At 36.4% G+C, this 12138-nt stretch overlaps 1 long non-coding RNA gene across 1 annotated transcript; it reads right to left on the reverse strand.

Moving 5' to 3' along the window:
• Window positions 1-4012: 4012 nt before the first annotated feature.
• On the reverse strand, window positions 4013-8748 carry LOC148056818 (uncharacterized). Its single transcript, XR_015702159.1, has 3 exons — window positions 8627-8748; window positions 5623-5767; window positions 4013-4081 (listed from the first exon to the last, which is right to left on the reverse strand). It is a non-coding gene; the product is annotated as an uncharacterized LOC148056818 (long non-coding RNA).
• Between the last annotated feature and the right edge of the window lie 3390 nt (window positions 8749-12138).

A 12138-nucleotide genomic window follows, 5' to 3' on the forward strand; every position in this document is an offset into this window, starting at 1 on the left:
CTTGGAAAATTAAGAAAGCTTTTCACATAATGTGATAGAACTTAAATTGTGAATTTTTAAGTCACACATATTACAAGCCCCAATCATTTTTTTTTTTCCCTTAAGTATTTACTGGCAACCTACTTCTATCTTAAATAATCTTGATTACCCCATCTATAAAACACAAATATAAAAGTTCAGACATGATTAGAGAGTAAGGGAATTGTGCCTGCCAGAAAAGTACTTTAAAAAAATCCCAAACCAAAACAGTGACAAAATCTAAACACAAGATACAAATATCCATGAATAACAGCATGAAATCTTAACTCTATTTAGATACTCCAACTGAATTGCATGGCTTCAAGCTACCAAAAAATAAAAAACATCTTACATACCACAAAGATAACCTGACTTTTTTTTTCAGCTTTCCTGAAGTGTGAGAGTATAGAACCTCATATATGGATTAAAATAACTTGTTTTGGAACAATTTAGAAGAGGCCCTTTCTGTCCTGGGAGTCTTTCCAATTTTCTTCACCCTTGTAAATTCAGACTCCTATTATCCAATTCCTCACACAAAATGCTTGTTTTCAGATATGCAATCCATCTTTTTATATGACTTCCTGGTCATTTAAACAGTTTTTCAATTGCAGACCTAATCCAGAGTCCCCCAAACTATTCCTATTGAATTTATTTTGTAACTACTCAGTTATTTGCCAACTTCCATAATTTTCTACTTTACTTATAAATCACTGCTTATGCAGCTTTTCAGTCTCACTCAACACTATTGACATGAGGACCTAATTCTCTGCAAGCTGCATTTATCATTCTGGATTTTGGTTACTTGCCCCTTTAAACAAAAAAAGTCATCAAAATCAGCAGCCACATTAAAAGGAGATTCAGTCACAGATACAACTTGTCTAAAAATCTCTTTTACTTCCCTTTCCAATTATGCAGGGCCTTGCATTCATCTAACTAATTTTCAAGCCATTCATTCTTTCTGTGTTTTTCTTTTACAAATTAAAGATCCCTTTAGTATCTGATATTTTAATAAATAAGTACTACTAAGGTACTAAGGTGATAGACCACAATACAATCACATCTCAGTCGTCTTTTAGATAACAAAGTGTTTCAAGTCTCTCACTCCCAGGCAATTTTTACAGCTCTCAAAGCAGGTTGTGGTTACTTTCTACACTTTGGACAATGTTTAAATCCAGTCCCAAATGTGCCAAAATACCTGTGACAGTTACCCATGAAATTCAGAATTGTGATGAAACTCCAAAATTAAGCTCCAGCTGCCCAGCTGGGGGTTTCATTACAAAACATTCACCTTGTTCTATCCATAGTTCTTATGGAAACTCCAAATGATGCAATAACATGAGAAAACATGTATTTCTATCTGTAACTTGCATTTACTTCCCACCTTGCCTGCATGAGTGCAAGGTAACACACTACATAGGTTAGCTCTCTGTTGTAGGCAGTTTTCTCACCACAGCTTCTTCACTTTACCCGCTTTTCCTTCTTATAACAGCTTCAGATACTTGATCTCATTTGAGGCCTTCTACTCTTCCAAAAAGAGAAACCTCTAAGTCCAGCATGTATTAAATTCTAACCCCTTGGCTTGAATCCATAAAGAATCTGAGGACTCATTAGAGTTGCCAGAAATAGATTTAGATATATTGAGAAAGGGGATAAAGTGAGAAGCTATGAAAAGAAATGTTGTTCTTGGTTAAGTTTTTATACATTAGGCATTCATAATAATTCAACACAGTAAAATATGTGTCTATGATCTGTTTTAGGTTACTGCACCTTGCATGAGAATTTAGCGAGCCAGTTTGAAAAGTGCACAGGATATAAAAGTTGCAAAAACTTCAAACTTGCCTGAAAGATTTTGTGAGAATTATTATTTTTATGATAAAAATCTCAGTTCTCCATGACTTTCAAAATACAGAATAGAGCTGCAATGAAAGGGGAAAACAGCTGTCAGAAACAGGCAGCAGTAGCTGCAATACTGCAAACTCTTTCATGGTCATAAGGTGAGTTCCATCATTTAAGGGGGTTCAAAAACCAACTTTGGCCTGTTTTAAACCTACCTGGTCTGCCCTTACTGCATAGAGAGCAGAGAATAGATAATTGCGAGTAAGAGTCACGGGTAGAAATGAGAATCTTTCTTTTATTTTAGGGCTGAGAAGACTTGCTAAGTTATTTTGCTGGAGAGAGTAGAACTATGCAAGAGCGTCTGCACTTTGAAAGAGGAAAAAAAAAATGATATGATAGAACTCATGGGAATTTATGTGAATGCTTTTGCAGGGGAAATATTATTCCATGTCTAAAATGAAGCTGAGAAGTAATTAAGTTTTTTTGGTAATTAAATCTTGGCAAAGATAAAAAAAAGATTTTTTTAACTTTAAAAGTTGTATGGTTATACTGGCAGATTAAAACAAGGCATCAAATAACTGAATGCAAGAGAAAAGTCACAGCTTCACATGCTTTCCATTGTATTGCAGTTTTCACCTTTATAGACCTTTTACATGTAAGCAAAATTTCTCATTGTCATGATTGGCTGATTATTCACACTGAAAATAAAAAAAATTAGCACAGAAACAAACCATGTAAACACTTCTGCTGTGCATAGTCATTAAACAGGCGTGCTTCTGTTTTTTCCAAAAGACTTTTTTTTTTCCAGAGTAATCTAAGACAACCACAACTCTGTTAAGCAATACCTTAAATTAGTTAGGGAAACATATGGTGTGCCCTCCTGTGGAGGCTATACTTTGGCTATTGCTTTCTGATCTGGGTTTTGGCATGAAACATCTGCACAAGGACATACAAGGTCTTTAAATGGAATATAACTTATTTGTTACCAATAATGATTTACAACTGTGGATGATTAGATAGTAGGTTTATCAGGGGTGGGGTTTATAATTTGGAGAAATGTTTGTTTTTGTTTTTTTTTTTTATATAAAACTCAAAGAAGTGTAACATCTGTGTTGGGGGAAGGATACCTTTTTCTGAGATGGTGTTAATGGGAGATGAAGTACATAGGTGAGGTAAGCGGGAATGGAGGAAGCCCCAGGCATTCTGAAAAATATTCACACTTCATATATTATATCTTTTTGTGTGAGCATGTTTACTTGTATTTCCATATAGTTGTAAGGTGGTTGCAGTGGCTTTCCCTAACCAAACTGATCCAATTGGGGCAGCATATGTGCAGGTACTCAAGCAGAGGTGTTCATTCATGCTTCATTTCTTGCAAAAAAAAAAAACCCAATACTGTATTTCCAGTTTACAATGTTATAATGTCCAACCTTTTCTTTCTTTAAAAGAAATCCCAATGCCTGTACATCTTCCCTGCTATGCTACAGCAATTAAATATGAGTGATTTATATGTCACTTGCTCCACCCATTTTTTAAGTTGCATGCAGCAGCAGTAAACATCATTTTCTGCTCTACTTCCAATTAACCAGAGTGAAAACATAACTCTTATTGATTGCTATAGAAAGTATCTAGAAACTGAAACACATGCCTCAGTCAGTACTGCTTCCTTCTGCTTCTGACTTTGTCAATGCCTCATTGTGCAGCTTGATTAAAAAAACATCATCAGTGGTACCAGAAAAGGATCTGGCAAAATATGCCTATTCCACAATGGAGTTATGAAGCTTAATATTAGTGTATAAAGCGCTTAAGATCTTTATAGTGGCAGTAATGCAGATGCTAAAATGTTTCCATAAGGTGTTTCTTTGCAACTTTGAATCATGGTAGAGGCTGCATCCATAGTCAGACCATTTCTTCAGCAGTGCTTAAAAACCAGCCATGTCAAAAGTATTTAAGAAATTGGGGAGAGGGAGCAAAAGCTCTAGATTTCACTTGGAAGTACTCATCTGACATCTTCATGAGTCTCCTGAAGGGAGAAGGAGCTTGACTTGCCTTTTCTAGAAAGAGAAGAAAGTCTCAAGTGCCAGTAGCAGTGAAATATTCTGAGCTAAGCAAACAGCTTTAACTATGAGAAATGGTGATAACATCTGCTTACACGGATGTTTGGATGCTCTTGTTTAATGCTTCAGTACTATATTAGTTCATCAGTGTGTACTCTGTCCATTAACTCCTGTCAGAATAAGCAAAAATATTATCTATTAGCTAAATTAAAAGGGAAGTTTATATTTTCTGCTGCTGAAATTATGTGATGTATAAGTATATAATTATGCATACAGACACACCTATACATACATACTTGCATTTTTGCTGTTTGCATTTGCCATTTTTACTGCACTTAAACTTGTGTGCAGTTTACTGTAGGACCTTGAGATAACTTGGTCTGGTGAGACACCTCATACACTGAAATTGCTATTTGGTTTATATACTTTGCAGTCCTGTAATGCAATAATGCATCCCTAAATCTCTTCAGCATTCCACCTTGAGGCTTAATCCACTTGAATTGCATGCAGAGCACTAATTGACATTGTCTGGTTTCATGACCCAGTCAAATGTTTTACAATAATTACAGCGAACAACATGAACTTGCTGCATAAGCGTAATCTGTGTCAGTGTCATGAAGAGTAGCTGTTGCCTTTTAGAGTCTTGTAGGACAATAGTGACAGATATTTTTGTTCAGTAACTGATGTTTTTCACTTGCAGTGGACCATCCTGTGGTGGTGTTGAAACACTTTGTCCCTACATAATTTTATTTTCAGTGTACTGTCACTACTAACATCTCTACATTCATTTAATGTATGCAAATGAATGTCTGAAAGCTGTGTCTAGCTACTGCTGCTACATGGATAATTTCTGAATATAATTATATGTTTTAATGCACACCCATAGTATTCAGACCAGAATTATTTACAAGTGGGCACTTAACAAGATTTTCTTTCCCATAGTAATTTCTTAAACAGTAGCTTTAAATATTACGGTCTTAAATAGAATAAGTTTATGTTTGAAATAGACAGTGCGATACCTGAAATCACTTAATCAGGTTGCTGCAGAAAGAGTAAGACATTTCCTTCCACTACCTCAAACTGCTTCTCAAGGCATTTTCTTTAGGTATAATAACAGGAACCCAACCATGCCTATTAGTTCCTGACCATCAGGAACTAACCAGGTGGAAAGGACAGTGAAGTAGATCCATGTTTAGTTTGAAAATCTACCAAAGTGTGTTTCATCACTAATATGTTTTATTAGTATTTTGACTTCAGTTATAAAGTTAGTAGCAAAAATGTTTCACAACTTCTCAAAAATGAGAATTTTGAAAGTCTTGTACTGATCTACTTCATTAGGCATTTCATCAAGAATTCAAAATTATTCAAAACTTATCCAGCTAATTGGCCTGAGACAAAATAAAGTAAATATTAAAGAGCTTCTGCATTGCAATAGAAAATTTTGCTGTGTCAGGGTGAATACATCAGTCTTGTAAAAGTATTCTGGTTTACAGCTGTCTTTTCTGTCCATAATTAAAAAGTTAAGCATAATCACTATATAGGACTTAAGAAATCCTGTTGTTGGTTGTTACAGTCTTTGTAACTATACTTGTACTAACAGAATGTACATTGTATAGAAAAATTGACTTATTTTCATGCAAGTTCTTCATTGAACTAATGCAGTTCTGCAGTGCTGTAGTGTTACAGTTCTTAGAAGATAGGCCCGACCTACCTTATCATGTGCTTGGACAAAAGTTATAACATAATAAATGCATGGTTTCTCAGCTCACCAGTTCAAATTGCTGGTGAAAAGAAGTGCTTCCTCTGGCCTTGGGCAGGTACAGTGCTGGCAGCCTGTCTCTGTTCACTTGATGTTGCTATTGTGGAACACATGCAACGGAAACAGCAGTTAGATCCTGAACCAGCTCTGAAGCAATCTGAAGGACACATTTCAGCAGCTGGTTTCCTGCTTTTTCATGCAACGTTTAACTCTTCCTTAACAAGAATTTAGTGAGGTCTGAAGGGATTGGGACATAACTAGCCATCAGATATTACTAGAAAAACTCATGCCAATGCAGTAGACCAAGGCAAGGCCTTATTTCTTACCAAGACTTTGTAGCAGGAAAACTCTAGGAGAAAAAATGGCATAATCGTCCAAGTAAAATTGCATAATGATCCAAATATCCAGTGGCGGGAAAAAAAGTCTAGTGCAGTTGTTCATAAGCCTTAAAACAAGAGTTTCAACTCTCAGACATTTCACCCATAAGCATGATTACAGAGAATGAAGTAACTTCCAATCTGCAGTAAAACTACAGTCAATTGCAGAATATCTTATCATAGCATAACACATTAGAAATTGTTTCTGTGTGCTGATAACTTCATGAAGATCACAAATATACACAAACTACGGATCACTGTACAAATAGTTTATCTAATTATTCTAGCAGTTAGATAAACCAAAAAGCCAAAAATAAACAAGAAGTTTTAGTGTAACTGGAAACAGTACAGAGTAGGTAATCAGCAGAAGAATGGCGGCTATACACTCTCTTCTCACTGTCTGTTCCCTTTGGCCTACTGTTCTTCCCTCAATACACACCACTCCCAGGCTGATATTTCTTCCATTAACTGCAGTGACATTTTTACAGAAGAGTGAGAATTATTTGCTAATTTTGTGAATTTGCCCTAGCATGCACACATTTATGGATAAAGAATGTTCCTCTTCAGTTAGACAACTAAAACTCAGGCAAAGCTACCACATGGGAGGTAGTGCAGAGCCTTGTTGAAGTCTACAAATGGGATGAAAGGAACTGACCTAGGAGCATCCAACCAGAATGATTTAGGCACTAAGCTCAGTTGACATAGGTAGGAATATAAGAGTAAAAATGGCTTTATAGGGGCATGAAATTTGTCCTAAGAGAGAAGACAAAGATTCACACCCTTCCTGCCAATAGCACTATATGGCATGCGCACCCATCTTAATGCTTACATATAGCTATACAAGTAATTTTTTTGCAGCCATGGATCTTCAGCCTCTCCACTCTCTGGTCACTCAGCAATCTTTCCTTTCAAATCAGGCCTATATCTACCCCTAATACTCGAATGGTCCAACTGTCCTATATTAACTTTAACATTTACAATTGGCAAGTGTTTCTGTCTTTTCCTTCACTGCCTCAGATTGTTTCCTTTGGAAGGGCAATCTACCACCTGAGGGAAAAAGTTACACGTTCACTAATGCCTATAATACAGGAGTAAGCATAAGCAAATTCATCTCCTTAATAGCATTAATGGGGCAAATAACTTGACTGTACTGGATCACATCACTCAGTGAGACCCTACAAAAATGGGGCAGGGTGAGGTTGTTGATGGTCTTACTACTTTTTTCCTTCTTTTTAGATCTGCAAAAGAGCTAGCCTTATTAAGAGCTGTTTTTTGTAAAACAGAAATCTAGGGCTAGCCACACAGCTTGAAGTCTGAGCCGTGTTGAACTGCACAAGTGAAGTCAAATAGGTAGCATCCACATAGAAAACTAGTTAAGAACTGGGATTTGAAAGTTATAACTATTTTCCATATCTTGTATTTACAGTATGATGGACACTGAACGAGCTTGCAAAACAATATGTGGCTAGTTTACCCTTACTTGCCCTAGGTCCTTACCCTAGATGATTTACAAACTAAAAACAGGCAGACACAGTCACCAGACAAAGTTTAACAAAAGGAAGAAAGAAGTACAAACAAGATTTAGCCATATCTTGCTAGTTCCCACAGATGACAAACTGACCCCTATGACTCTCAAGTGTTAAGTTAGCTAAGAAACTGTTATCTCTAACTTCTTCTTAAACTCCAATACTTTTATTTTAAATCCAGCTTCACACCTCATCTTTCTGCCACTGACCCATTAGCAAGATAACTTTGGACTGGGGTACTGCACTACTGTCAATGCACCTCTATTCATCATTCAAAAAGAAATCAAGAATGACAGGCACACCCAGTGCATTGACAGATTTGGTACTGCTTTTGCTTTCCAAAAACAAGCTTGGCCTGTTTCTCATCTGAGGCACTCAACTGCTGATCAGCTTCATGGTTCATGTTTCAGTCATTAAATACACAGAGCAAGTTAGTTGCACTTTAATGTTCATTTGGAGAGTGTAATTTCATAATAATGAAATTAAGGAAGCTACAGCCATGGGTTTTTTTCTCTCTACTGTGCAACAGTGCAATATATTACTTATTCCCTCAATAATACAATTTGTACATTAGGCTTAGGTATATGTTTCCTTAAAGTCTTCCATTTTCCCTTAAAAGGAAAGTTACCATCCTAAGACAAAGGAAATACTGCTATTTTTTTTCAAGGTAATTCAAACCAGAAATGCTGCCACCTAATAATATAAACACCACTTGCAGGTGACTTCAGTATAGTTCAGTTTAATACTTACGGTGCAAAAAGGCCCATTTTGAAGTAGAGCTAAAAACTATGTGGAAAAGAAACCCTTTTTTCAGTCTTACAAAGCTTTGAGATTTGAAGAGTCAGAACAAACTTGTACTTGCATATACAAGGACTTTATGGGCATACCTTATTTTTTACAACATTGCTACCCTAGAAAGATCCTGGTTTAATCCTAGCATGGAAAAGTATCAAAAATGGCAAGAGTGGACTGCTCAGCAAAAGAAAACAGCCCAGGAACTAACAACAGCAAGGCAACAGAAGGATGAATACAAGGTGTGCAGTCCCACCATACCTGAGCAAAATGAGCAGAACAGGTCCAGTAACAGCAGTCAGGTTCAGTCAACTAGTCAGTAAGCACTAGGCACATCCACACTTACCCAACAGTAAGGCAAGAGTAGCAAAGCAAAGCATAACATACCTACAACATAACTGAGACAAGGGAAAGAGCCTGAACTTAAATGCAGCTCTTGGGCCAGTGGACAAATTAGGCGTGGGTAGAGACCCCAGATGTAGCTAGTCAGGGCAGTTAGGGCCTGCTGGTGTACTCAAGGTCTTGACAAGTACTTAAATTGAATAATAGAAGTTGTAAGCAGTTAGGAAATATATTTAAGGGGTACTTACTGTACAGCCCTCATATAACCTACTCCATATCTGAGTGGAAGGATGTAAGGAAAAACAGATATGGGCTTCTGTAGATGTAACCTGGCAGATAAACAGTCAACCCACTTACATAGTTACTATGTAGTTATTTTTATGGTTTCCAATAAACAGAATTCACAATACCATATACACTAAAGAATGTTACAGATCATCAGCAGCACAAGTTTAAAGTTTAGTAAGTTACACTTGTATTTAGAAATACAGCTTACAAATGAAATTATTGCCCAGATATGCATATGCTCTAATCCAATTTATTAAATGTCAAAATTGTATGGCTCATATGTCCACAGTGAATATATTTCTCCAAGTATTGATCTATACACCAACCAATATTCCTTGCATACATCAGGTCAATTCATAAAACACCAGTTTATTACAGAAGCAAATATCCAAAGCACAAACAAATCGGTAGACTTCATGCAATAACTAATAGAATGTGTATATACATACACACAATTCAGTAAAGTTATTGTACAAGACTCCTTTTTTTTTTTTTTTAGTAACATGCAGCAATCTAATATTGGCAGGATTTATGCTAGTTATTTGGGGGTTTTATTGATGCAGTTTGCAGAACATTGGTAATACAGTAAGGCACCCTTCATGCTTAGCAACTGCTGGCTCAAATCTGGCCAATGTCATCATACAGCAGTGGTCAAAATCTCTATTGATTTTCATAACAATTTGGTTGTGGACCTACGTAGGAGACTTAGTTTCACTGTGTTGCTCTAGCTCATTAAACTTTGGTGAGTTACTTTAATCATTTGTTCTCATTTTCTTATTGGTAACTCTTTCATCTCACAATCACTACTTGTTCGATATTGTAGGCTGTTTAGACCAGAAGGTGCTTGGGACATAAGGAAATGGAGCCCTGAGATCAGGGTGTAGTTACTGGCTCAACTCACTAGTCAGTTTAGTTATCTAATAAAATTAGAGTGCACCCTTCCAATCTAAAAAAACAAAAACAAAACCAAACAACGCAGTCACTGTAACGTGTGATCTAATTGTCACTTTATTTGACCAGTTTTAGAAAAGCCAAGGATCAAGCACATGATGCAAAATGAATTCATGGCCAGCAAACAAAATAATCCTTCCACGTGAAGAATGGTAATTACTGACCAATATTATGTAAATGATATTTTCCTGCTCTACCAGTATGGTATTGCTGAATTTGCATAGCTATCAATCCAAAATTTTCACTGAGGTAAATTCATTCATCGTGATCTATAAAGAACCTCTGTGATATATATGATACAAAACACAGATTTTTTTCCCCTGTACTAGCACACATGTGCATGCACACACATGCGTGTGCGGAGTATACTAAATGTGTGTTTTCCTTCTTATGTCAATTTTATGTTTTACTCACTCCTGTGTGTAGTTTTCTGCTATCATCTTTGTTTCATCAATGGTAACTTAAGAGGAGTATTGCTGATTTCACTGCTCATGTAACAAGCACTTGTAATTCCTCCTCACAAGATAATAAGCTCAGCTTTGACAGGTGTATTTGGTACTCCCTGGTGATCCTCAGACTAATAAATACTTCAGGCTTCATAGGCTCCCTTCCCTTTGGTCTTTTTAAAGAACTAGTCAACCATAAAAAATGACATTAACCTTTATTTTAATCTCCCCCTGATGGTACTGCATGAGGCTTTCAGGAGTTTACTGGCATGAGCTGGAGTCAGGGTAACGCTGCTGTGAGCTGATATGGGAATAGAAACGGCATAACAGATGTGGTCAGTCTCTAGTGACAAGAAGCAAAGGTGAATGGAATTACTTCTAGTGCAAATTTCACAATACTTGCCAACTTAAATGAAATGTGATGTTATAGTCTAACATGTTTAACTCTTAATAATTTACACGTAGTTAGGGTGACTGTGTCACTGGACAGATATCCTTGAGGTAGCTCTGAAGAGGCAGACCAATAATGTTATCCAGAAATAGTACACTGCTTGAACAGTATAGCTATTTTAGCATAATACTACGTCTATACCATACTATGTGGCATAAATGAGGGGAAAGGCCTGTAACACTTTACTTTAGTAAAGGCAGCCCTCACTGCACCCTGACAGATGATAAATATCATATTTCAGACCTTTACTGTTCTTCACTGGGCAGATGCGAAACAACAGAAGAAATAAATGCATTTAAAAAAAAAAAAAGACTCTGCAATTCAAACTTCTACCCTACTAGCTTTCTTCTACTTTATTTAGACAGGTATATTTTATGTAGTTGTCAAAGACTTGGAGCCCTGAACCTGACACTTGCACTATACAAGCAAAACTCCATAGTTTATATTAAAAGTTGTTTAAAAAATATAAAGAGATGCCAAAAGCATGGTAGAACCACAGTAGAATCTGTTTGTTTGTTGGCTTGAATACATGACAATCAAATATTAAGGCAAATTCCTTACAAAAATATCAATATATCAAGAAGCCCTTAAGAATTCCAGAAATGAAACTTTCGTATAAAATGTGAACAGATGCAAGAAATAGTTATGATGAGAGTGGTAAAAAATACAGCTAAAATTTGTGGACTTAAAACCTATTTATGTTGGAGTAAGAAACAGGTGCTCTCAAAGGTTTTCTTTGAAATCCTTGTCACTTTCACAGGATAAAACATACAAATAAAAAGGAATAAAAGCACAAAAATAATAATAACAGTATCTAAGCCTTTAGATACCAGTGCTTTACTCTGAGCTTCATGCTCTATCTCTTTTTTTTTTCCTTTCTCTAGTCCTGTTGCTCAGACTTCTCCCTCTGTGTTTAGGCTGTTCTATTCTTTCTTCTTTTCCTGCTGCATTTTTCTGCTTTGCCTGCATTTGCTCTCTCTGCCACTAAGGAAATGGCCTTAAGCCTGGTTGTTCAACTGCTGTTTAAAGCTTGTCTTGTGCCTGCACTTTTGATGATTACTTCTACTGCTTCACCTACATAATTTCTGAATAAAGGGCAGTGGCTAGGCCTGCAAAATTCACAGTGGCTGTGTGTAAACTCTGAAATCAGTCTGCATATGAAAGTGTATTTCTGTTTAAGAGAGGTGAATTCAGATTGGTAGATTAACAAAATCCCTCAGCAACCACCAAGTTATTAAAAGGGAAATTAACAGAAGGTAACTTAGGAAAAAAATCCCCCACAATAATACTCTCAT

This window comes from Nipponia nippon, unplaced genomic scaffold (assembly GCF_047370975.1).
Source record: "Nipponia nippon isolate SJK-2023a ecotype South Korea unplaced genomic scaffold, ASM4737097v1 scaffold_11, whole genome shotgun sequence".
NCBI lineage: Eukaryota > Metazoa > Chordata > Aves > Pelecaniformes > Threskiornithidae > Nipponia > Nipponia nippon.